The sequence below is a fragment of the Mus pahari genome, chromosome 9 (genome assembly GCF_900095145.1).
Source record: "Mus pahari chromosome 9, PAHARI_EIJ_v1.1, whole genome shotgun sequence".
NCBI classification, from domain to species: domain Eukaryota; kingdom Metazoa; phylum Chordata; class Mammalia; order Rodentia; family Muridae; genus Mus; species Mus pahari.
This window is the reverse complement of record NC_034598.1, coordinates 65,978,539-65,990,094: the sequence shown is the minus strand read 5'-3', so window position 1 is coordinate 65,990,094 and position 11,556 is coordinate 65,978,539. Positions and strand designations below refer to the sequence as shown.

The 11,556-nt window shown below is 35.6% G+C and overlaps 1 pseudogene; it reads right to left on the bottom strand.

The window, feature by feature from the left end:
• Window positions 1-2,857: 2,857 nt before the first annotated feature.
• LOC110326350 lies at window positions 2,858-3,291 on the bottom strand (annotated as a pseudogene).
• Window positions 3,292-11,556: the final 8,265 nt, after the last annotated feature.

Genomic DNA, 11,556 nt, shown 5'->3' with positions numbered 1-11,556 from the left:
ATAATCATATCTTTACTTTATATTAATATGAAAATAATAAATTTTGCTTTGGACTTTGAAGAGGAAACTCCAAGCAAGGTTCCACCCGTGTCAAGAAGAAACCATAAAATAATAATGCTATATTTTATACATATTAAAAGTTGTATAGCCCTAAGAAAACGCACATTTTTCCACATATGATAATATCAAGAAATTAACCCATTGAAGTTAATTGAAATTCATCATCAAATCCAACTAGAATAAGGGATTTCCTCTCTGAAATCAAAAATAAAGAATTAAAGTAATTTAAAGTCAATTTCAAATGGAGTATATCTTATCAACTATGTTTGGCAATATCATCAAGATATTAATAGTCTTTCATTTTCTTTAATATTGAATGTAATATGTAATTTTGTTTTAATTGAAAAATTACCAAGAAGCACTGACCTATCTCAGATGCTTTCTTATACAGTAGTGGCAGAAGCGAGCAAGGGCAGATTCTGCCTCAAACAGCCTCAGAATGGAAAAGAAGTGTTTGTATAATTCCCAGAAAGGGTTCTCCATATTTCATATTTAGCACATAAGACCTCTAAAGCTGTTGGCACACTGGGGTTTAGGTAGTGCTGGATCCTTTTTACTCTTACTTAAAACTCCCATTGTTAAGATCCCTGAGAATTTTTTTTTATCTTTACTATTCCAGTTTTTTAAACATTTATTTGACTATGCACCTCTTCACCTAGGTTATCCTATTACTATCTACTGAAAATATTTGGAAATTTCTAACCAAAACTTGCACTTCAAACCACTGGGCTCTACATTCACCACCTCAACCAATTATGGATCAAAATATTTGGAAAGAAACTGTGTTTGTAGTAAACATGTATGCATATTAGATATTTTTATTAATATTCTTTAATAAAAATACTAACTATGCATATCACATTTGTGTTGTAATATCTATTATAGGAAATCTATATATGTATACATTGTATAAAGATATTGCCATCCTGTAGAAGGGACTTGGTTGTCCATGAATTTGAGTATCAATGGTTGGATCTGCAGCCAGTCTTTCAGAGATCTTGATGTATGACTCTGCTTTGGAAATTTCATATGTTAAGCTTTATACCTCTTTACTAAAGAAACACAAATATAACTAGTGTGGTTTTCATTTTCAGTTCATGACTATTATTCTATATGTATACAGACAGACACTGTGGATAATAGAGTGGACTCTTTTTCCAGCTAGTCTGGAATTTACATTTCTATGGATGTTGTAATCTATAATTTCTCACATATCAGTTCTATCAGAGATGGACATACCATTTACTTTTTACTAGCATTTGGGTATTTTCATTTTGTTCTTTTTCTTACATGTCTATTTAAATATTTTATTGCCAAGTGTCAGAGCCTGTGAAATTGTGTGTATTTATTACAGGTGCCTTGTCTTCTCTGTGTTTCAGACTACATATTTTTTGGTGCACCAGCTTGTCTTATGATTGATTTGTCAATTTCTCACACCTTCATTGCTTCTGAAAACAAAAAAAGGAAAAATAGTGCAGAAGTTTCACTTTGAAATTTGTAGCCTAAAGGCAATCATTCATTTACCTCTATTTATTGACTATCCCTAAAGTGATAAAATTAACAGTTAATTGAACTTACCCTTATTACAGGCTTGGATTTGTTATCTATACACTATAATCCTGGGGACACATTCAAACTGATGTCTTTAATCCTGGGGATGCATTCAAAATGATGTGTTTAGATATACAATTAAGGCATTTTTGATATGTATCGGGGACTTCTGATAGGACTCTGATAGTTTGGAATAATCAAACTGAGGGCAAATACTACCTTCTTTTGAGAAGCATCTTGCTTTCACTGCACATTGTTTATATATGGTTGTACAAATATGTGTTTAATTATTAAAACGTCTCTTGCTGTGGTGGTAGAAAGAGCAATGATAGTATTTTCTTGGTCTCCAGATTAGGAAAATAAAGCAGAAGATGAAGTCTCTAGACTTGGACAGAGATTTAGAACTCAGAAGTTACTGTAATTTGATCAATGGTGTGAACATATTTAACCACTCTATACTGTATTTCAACCATCTCTGAAGTGTATCTTCTATTACTTCTCTATAAAAGACAACATGAGTGTATCAAACAGCATATGAGTTGTTTTAGGGAAAATGCTAAGAACTGAGTTTATAATATGTGGAGGAATAAAATTAGGACTTTCTAGTGATTGGTTTTAGATACTGGGGAAACGGGTGTAATGATATAAGGGAAAGTTTAATGCTAGCGAGGAGATAATGTGACTATGTAGATTTAATATGAGATAGCAGGAATGTTACCTCAACCCATCCCTAATGGTGTGATCTTAGACAGATTCAGATTCATTTAGACCTTCCTGAATCACAATTTTATAGCTGCCGATTAGAGATGATAATGCCACTGAGTGCTTATGGGTTGCTAAACATTTGTTTAAGTGTTTTTTGGTTTCATTGTTGTTTAATTTTGAGAAAACAACAATATCCCCATTTGTGGGCAATGACAGTTAAGAAATGCTAAATCCCAGAATGTAGGATAGAAGAAACTGCTGTTTTTGCCTTACTCATATCAATCTACAATATTGTGGTTATTGTCCTACTACTGGATTTGAAAGCTTCTACTTCTCCACCAGTACCATGAGCTTGTGGAGGCAAAGTTAGAAAATAGGGCAAAACAAAACAAAACAAAACAAGAAGAGTGATCAGATTCTCCCTGAAGATAGATGCCCAAATTCTGAACATCTCCTGCTACTACATGTAGCCGAGGATATCTAACTTTTTTTTTTTAATGTTGAAAAAGTGAATATCTAGAGTTAGCTATCTGGACTCAGTTTAAATGATCCAAATCTTGTTGGCAACATCTGGAGCGCCATAATTAAGAGACAAGTGAGCATATACCTTCTTCTCTTTGTCAGGCCTTACCAACGTAGTCACTTTGGCCACATCAATGTCATAGAGTTTCTTCACGGCCTGCTTGATTGTTGGCCTTGACATCCATAATGAACACAAGCGTTTTGTTGCCCTCTGTCTTCTTTATGGCTGACTCAGGGGTCAGTAGGAATTTGATGATAGCATAGTGGCCAATCTTGTTTCTCCTGGGAGCACTCTTTTGAGGATATTTTGGCTGCCTCCAGAACTACATGGTCTTGGGCTGCTAGGAGGGTGACGCCTTTCAGCACTGCCTTCTTCGCTTTCAAGGCCTTCTCTTTGGCTTTGGCTTTGGCTTTAGCAGGAACAGGCGTTTCCTTCTTCACTTTACGCACCATCTTGGCAAAGAGGTCTCTAAACTTTTTTTTTTTTTGATTATTTGATTTATTTACATCTCAAATGTTGCCTCCTTCCTAGTTCCTATCCCGGAGTTCTCCACTCTATTTCCCCTTTACCTCTGAGAGGGTGCTCCCCCACCCCCGCAGATATCCCCCTTCCCTGGTGCATCAAGTTTCTACAGGATTAGGCACATCCTTTCCCACCAAGGCCAAACAAGGCAGTTCTCTGCTACATATGTGCTGGGGACTCAGACCATCCCATGTATGTATGTTCTTTGGTTGGTGGCTTAGTCTCTGGGAGCTCCCAAGGGCCTGGGTTAGTTGGCAACGTTGATCTTCCTAAGGGGGTTGCCATTCCATTCAGCTCCTTTAATCCTTCCCCCAGCTCTTCCATAGAGATCCCAGACCTTAGTCCAATGGTGAGAGTGAGGATCTTTAACCTTTTTAAGCACAGATTTCCAGCCTAGATTCTACTCCACACATCATTAGCAAACAGACTTTTAGTAATCTCACTGTATGTATCACTGGCTCATCTTACTCTGCTGTATGTAACTGAAGTAGAAAAAATTATAATAATAAATGGCAACTGAGTTAAAAATTCATTTCCTACTCCCTAGAAATTTACAGTGGGTACGGTCCATTGGGCATTTGATAAAGCATTCACATAGCTAATTGCCACGTGTGCAATTGGGTTCAGGGAGGGGAAGGCAACCAAAGAGCTGTGTTAATTAAAGACAAGTTTTAAGATGTTCTGCTTTGTTTAAAGGTTTTTTGTTTTTTTTTAAATACAAGAGTCTGATAAACAATCTCAGCAGCAAGAACTACTGATGAGAATGCCTGGGAAAATATTTGAGAAGTAGCAAATTGAATCAATAATGAAATGGGGAAAAATAACTTAAATCTGGAAGGATTAAGGTCTCACATGAAAAGACAGTAGAAATTGACTTCAGTATTTTCAAAGTCAGTATAAACACTATGGGAATGCCCTTGTGTTTGTGTATGTGTATATGTATGTATATGTATATGTATATGTATATGTATATGTATATGTATATTTGTCGATGTATAATGACAAAATATTCTAAGTCCTTGAAAAAATCATGTTTCCCCCCAAAAGTTATAAAATTAGGGTAGACTGAAAAATCACAATCGCTTTTACAGTCAATTTGACTCAAAAGGATTATAGACCCTTTCAATGTAAATGTGTTAAAACATACAGCATATTTGTACACTGATAAATCTTAAGTGTTTAACAGCCTATCTTAATGACTTTTCTATGCCATTATCTGAGTTGATTCTCCTACATTGAGATCAGCTGGGCCCTAGTCCTCAGGATAAGGTTCACTCTGTAACTTTCTGGAAGAATTCCTGATGATACAAGACGTTGTACATGGTATACACATGTGCACGTGTAGCAGCATATACAGAAATACACACAAGCAAACTACTTAATTACCTGATGAATAGTTATGTTCTCTGAATACCCTGGTTACTTCACCGATGTACCTCTAGAAGCCACCCAAAGGAGGCACTTACATAACTCAAGCAGGTAACTTGGACCCTGGCCAAAGCTAGATGAGGCAAGCTAAAAGACATAGGCACCAGGAGAAAAGATACTGTGGCTACTGCCTGGACTCAAAAATATATCTCTCATCATACTTGAACAAGGCCTTCATTTCAGTATATTCTGGTTAAATGGTTCATGAAAAGAGGCCAATGACAATTAAGTAAGACATTAAGTAACTTCTCAGTGAGTAAAATAAAATCACTGCAAAAAAGGATCATCAATATCCAAAGGAATAGCTATTACAACATTTAGTTTGAAAAGTGTAGTCCAAAATCTTTTAACATGTAAAACATGGCCCAGAAAAAAAATTATAAGCAAAACCCCTCTTTTTCTGGCACAGTACACAATAAGCTTATAAGAAAAATCATTTTTAAGTAATATTGCAACACAAAACCTGCAATAGTAAATAGGTATAATACTCCTGATTTCACTCTGTTGTTTGATAATTCCAAAACAAATCCAGCTCCTCCTCTTGGCAGATGGAGTTGTACTTGGTGAATCAAAGATAATCCAAGAACTTAACAGGATAAGGAGACACAAATAATAGGGTATGATAACTTATGCCTTTTGATTTGTAAGGTTAAAATAAAACTTGAACTGTGTACCAATGGAACAAAAACTAATATCATATACAACGTCTCATTAGGAGTAACATTTTTCAATGGATTCTGTTACTATTTTATTACTATTGTATATATTGAAATAGAAATAAATGAATAGCATGAGACTGTGAACTATCTAAGCTTGAGGTATATGCTGCTCATTGTGTTGTCCTCGATGCCAACTAGAAGGCATCATCTTCATGCATCATAAACATGGAATGAGTAGGCATCTCATTGCTCACTGCGTCCTCTCTGTTGTTCTTGGCTTGAGAACAGTTTAATGCTACACTATTATAAAACTATGAAGGAATCAACATTGAAGGAGCCTGGGTCCTAGAGATGAGTCATAGTTGCAACAGCTCACTTGAGCCCTAGTCCTCAAGATAAAGTTCACTCTGTGACTTTCTGGAAGAATTCCTGATGCTATAAGACATTGTACTTGGTACAATCAGAGGATTTTTCAAGCATATGAAGAAAAACTATTTCCTTGGGAATATTAACTTACAAAACATGCTAGGAAAGTAGACAAATGGAAGGTAGGATCACAGAAATGATACTCAAAAGAAATCTCAAAAGTCTTTGTGAAATCTATCCTTTCCTGCAAAAGGCAAAACTTAGATAGCTGCTAAAAGAAAATAAAGTACGTAGTACTAAAATTATTTAAAAGAACAGATAGCAAAAACTCCACTGCATACAGGTAATAATGAATTCAGAAAATCTCTTTCCCTGACAGTAGAGCTTACATGCAGGAAGCACAAATATTTGAATAATCAAATTGGCTCAGATTAACTATTATCACTTAATAACCCAGCAGTAACATATCCTCAGACTCTGTAATTTGTGAGCTATAAATACTGCTCTCAAGCTACTTCTCTGCCATACTCACCATCTTTGATGTTTGACTTAAAACACCACAAATGATATAAAGTCCCCAACCAGGAACCCAATTAATTACATAAAATTAGGGGTGTCTGTGAGCATGTATGTGTGCTTGTGTTTATGAAAAGATAATAAAGACCAGGTCTCTAACTACAGCTGAACTAGGGCATAATTCAGCATCAGCCTTGTATATCGGTAAATTCCGGCAGCTTCTTGTCTTGCTACCCAATCCCCAAATAAATTCCTCTGAAACCAGTGCTTTGTAGCTGACTGAACAGAAATACTCAATATGGCTTTCCAAGTAGACTTGACTGTTCAAATAGGCCCCAAATCTCTGCTTGGTCAATGATAAAGACTTCAATATCCAGGGAAAAATCAAGATCTATTTTTTTCTTTTCTTTGTTATGTCATTAATTTTGAACTGCTGCCAGGCTCTTCCTAGCTCTTGAGGGTCCAAAATGCAGTTGTATTGAATTTCCTCATCTGTTTTAGGGGAAGTTAAGATGTATACTGTAAATTTAATGAGAAAAAACAACGGTTTTCTCAGGTGTATTGTAGGAATTGTAGGGCTATGCTTTTAAATCATGCAATTTCCTGAGTGGCAGCCTCTATTTTTTGTCCTTGGGTAGTAAAAGGCGAGAGTGCAGCAATATCAGTCAGAAGAATGTGTGTCTGTATTCTGTAGCTTCATCCCCGTGAGAGAGTGGGCATACCGGCACAGCAGAACTGACTTACGATGTTAATAAATCACTTCATTTTCTTCTTATCAGATAGAAGAGGATGTGAAATACCCCTGAATCAAGCAGGGACTTCACTACGCTTACAGGTTCTTACACATGTTTCTAAACCAGCAAGAGTAAAGTGCCCATTTTCTAAATTCCTGAGGTTAAGACAAGGAATGAGCAGGGGATAAAGAGACTGAAGTGACCACCTCCAGTAGCTAGGCAGGACATCCAGTGTGTGTGGGAAGACATCGATCCACCCATGAAACCCTGAATTAGTCCTGCCTACAAGGTGTGCAGGGATAAAGATGAAGCAGAGACTTCTGGTTGGAACAGCCAACTGAGGACTGGCCCAACTTGAGACCCATCCCATGGGAGGAAGCTGACCCCTGACCCTATGAATGATACTCTGCTATGCTTGAAGACAGGAACGTAGCATAACTGTCTTCTGAGAGGCTTCATCCAGCAGTGGATGGAAACAGATGCAGAGACCCACAGCCACACATTAAGTAGAGCTCGGGGAGTACTATGGAAGAGCAGGGGATAGAAATAAGCAAGGCTATTACTGGAATGTAATGTGAACTACGAATTACGGAAAAGCAGAACAAAACAACCAACCATCAGAAGAAGGGACTACCCACATAGTTTAAACAGTGAAAATGTGCCGAGGTTAGGCAGCTGGTTGTATTAACAAGCAGCTTCAGAAGGTGAATCACTTTAGGGTCTGTGATGTTTGCTGATGCAGATATAAAAGAAAACTTACAGAGTCTCAGCTAAGGTGAATAAAAGTTTTTAATGACTGGGGTCCTACTGGTCCTTTACCAAGGAGAAATTGCCATAGTTTTTAAAACTGTAATTAAGTTAACTTTCCAAGATAAATATGCTACACTTGATATATTAACTGAAAATTTGTAGGTTAAAAGAAAGTAAATATAAATAATTTCACATGGTTCAACATATTTGGGGATAGAATTCCCGGGTTACTTCAGGATTCCTGGATTTTAGAAAACTGACTGAAAAGTTGATTTTGCTTTCCCATTTCCTTGTGTGTGACATATGTGCATGACAGCATCGTACCCTGTAATCCAGAATAGATTAAAACTTAATCCTTCTGAACCTGCCTCATGTGTGCTATGCCATATTCAGCTTATCTATGCTTGTCTATTTTTATTATATATATATATACATATATATATATGTGTGTGTGTGTGTGTGTGTGTATTCTAACAATGTATCTCATATAAATATAAGTGTTTAACTTATCAGCACAAATAAATATATCCACCACTCTTCAAAATGATCATTTCCTAAATGCTGAAAGAACCTCAGATTTATCCTCAATGCCAAGTGTATCCTACAGTATGATTAGCCCGAGTCCTTGCCCTGTAATTTAATTTATAGAAGATGTATTCTAATTTCCACTAGAGAAAACAGGGATAAATATGTCATATCCACCAAGTAAATAAACAATACCAAGCAGAAATAATCTATGATCTCTTTCTTATAAGGAGTCTTAAAGAAGAAAATGCTTGAATAAATATAGTATAGACCCATGCTTAAAAATACTTTACTGAAGTAGAAATGAGATAGAAGGAATAAAACGTGGAAATCTTCAAATTTTTTTGTTTTATTTTTGTTTTTGTTTATGGTTTTTTTTGTTGTTGTTGTTAACCAAGAGAATTACCATCAGGGGTTCTTCCAGAAGACATGGGTTTGATTCCCAGCATCCACATTGTGGTTCACCACATTCTGTAACTCTGGTGTCAGGGGACCTAATACCCTATTCTGACCCTCACAAGCATCAGAAATGTTTCTTAGATAAACACGTGGGCAAACATTCCCACATATCAAATATTATTTTTAATTGTAAAAACAAAATGTCAAAGATTTTGTTTTACTCCTCTGTTCTGTGCAAAGCAGTTACATATGCCTTCACTGATGAACTGTTGAACTGTTTCTTCCCATGCCTATACCCTGGGCATCTCTGCTGTGGGTCTGTGAGTAGCTTTCTAGGGGCATCATTGTGTTCATACACTTCACATGACAATTACTGTCTTCATTTCCTTCCACGGCATTTTTAATACCAAGAACAAAAGTCTTGTCTTCAAGGATGAAGTGTGATGTTAGAATGATTCTGGAGCCTTTGTCTCTCTTATCAGGATTTGGAAATTTATGCTTTAATCTCATTTTATCAATGTACTCTCCTCCAGGGACACTCCCTCACCTATAAAATTTCCACTCTATTCCTTTCTGTCCCCCAGTCCCATTGCAATACCCTGTGGAATACAGGATAAGCATTTCTGCACACGGTCTTTTGTTGGCCTACAGCATGTTCGGTTGCCTCAAGGCAACTTCTTGTCGGCCTTGTTTCTGAGTGTAGAGCTGTGTCTGTGTAGCCCAGGTTATTTGAAAGTGAGGATGGCATGAACATTCAGATGTTTAAGCCCTGTCTTCTAAACTTGTAAGATAGAACGTTCAAAATAAGAGTCTACTCAGATAATGATCATAAATGAAGAATAAATGAAATTCACATGATATTATTAGAAATAATGCTCTATGGCTATAATGTAGTATTATGATTCTTAACTGATTTCATGTTGCTTTCAAATATGATGCCAAAACAATTAGCATACAGAAATGGTGAAAACCCAAGACAATCGAAGCTTAGCTTCTCACATATGAAAATCTGAACCATAAAACATTACAATTTGAACCTTTTTATTTATATGTTTTGTTATGCCATAAATATTGTTGATATTTATAGATCACATGGCTTATTTGAATTTTCCAATAGATCCTGTCTATGTGTCTCAAATTCTAAAGGGAAGCTAAAATGTTGAGCATCATTATTAGCCCACATAAGTTTACAGATTGTAAGTCATTTCTGATTTTTGGAAAACGGCTGATTTTCACCCTAGGGAACAATCAATGTTTGAAATTCCATGCCAGTATCTCCAAAACCAAGCACTCAAGAATCTGAAATACCTCTGATTTCAAAATTTTAGATTGAGTGCCATTAAATGGCTCCACTCTAGAATCCATCACTTCAGAGCATGAAGAAGGCCTAACACCTGAGAGATTTGCAGGCGAGGAAGAAAAATCTCCAGGTCATGCTGGCCAAGTGCCCTGTTATGATTCCACATGGAAAATGTGTCCACTCTTGAGTGTGTAGCAAAGATAACATATGAAGAAGAGTAAACACATTGCCTGAATATTCAGACTCTAATGTCAATAGTGGAAAAAATATCTTTATTGATCCTAGAAGATTACAGAAGATAAATTCTGATGTTTCATTCTTTTATATTCAAACCAAAAATAAGGAGAAGTAACCAACTATTCGGAATCAGACTGTATTATGGGTTTGGTGAGACTTGAAAGCCATCTAAAGATTCTATTTTTAATTAATATTTTTAATACATTTAATTAGGACGAGATACTACTTTTACTCCTAAGAGATACCGGTATTTTTTTGATTAATGGCCAATTGCTAAGGTGTTCCCTACAGACAAGAAACTTGTGTGTCATGCTCTAATATACAAATAAAATGACAGTGTCACAGTATCAAAACAGTTGTTTTCTGTCAATAGTATCTTTGAGAATGCCTTACTTATTTATTAAAATGTCAATTAATTTAAAAGTTTTCTATGACAGGAATCAAAAAATGAAACAGAATTGAAAATCATGACTCCAACACAACTGAAAAATAACTATGTTCTTTGGAATTAGGGCAGGCATCCAATACTCTCTTAATAGAACACAGAAAGATGTCAAATATATGCAATAAATTTAAAACAAGAGTACTAGATTTAGATTAGGTAAGTAGAAGACTATTTGTGTGAGTCAATATTTAGCATGGATTCTGGAAGCACAATAGATTTTGAAATCCAATTATCTATAAAATACAAGGGCATTTTCAATGCCAATTTTCTCCTATAAATCGTACAAAGGTTAAAAGATACTATATTCTGATTAATACAGGAAATTGTTCCCAATATATATTAAATACCTAAAATAAGTGGCAAGGATTTCATTGTTGTGTCCTTTCTTTTTCCTTTGACTATGTGTTTTAACAAAATTCTGCAATTTCCATATCATTGGAGTGTTTCCTCTCAACACAGTAAAGACAGTTTCAACTCTAAATGTAGTTTTAGAAGTCAATGTTCTATCTTAAAAAAATGACTGGATTTATCAAATTCTGTCATTAGTTGCTATATTGCCCCCAATAATCCCTGAAATTAAGCAATTTACATAGTTGAAGAAATTCAGTCACCCCAGTATACTTATGAATATTTACATCGATATTTTTCTGCTGTAATAAATTCTAATCTAGACACTCAAAGATTGACTTTGGAATTCAATTCATTTACCCATTAATGCCGTAACTTTAACAAGTTTAATTTTTCTGAGCTTCTTCTAAATGGAAATGTGTCCCTGCCTGACAGTGCTTTTCTTGAGAAGGTGAAATGGTTCCAGGAATATGTGTGTGTGTGTGTGT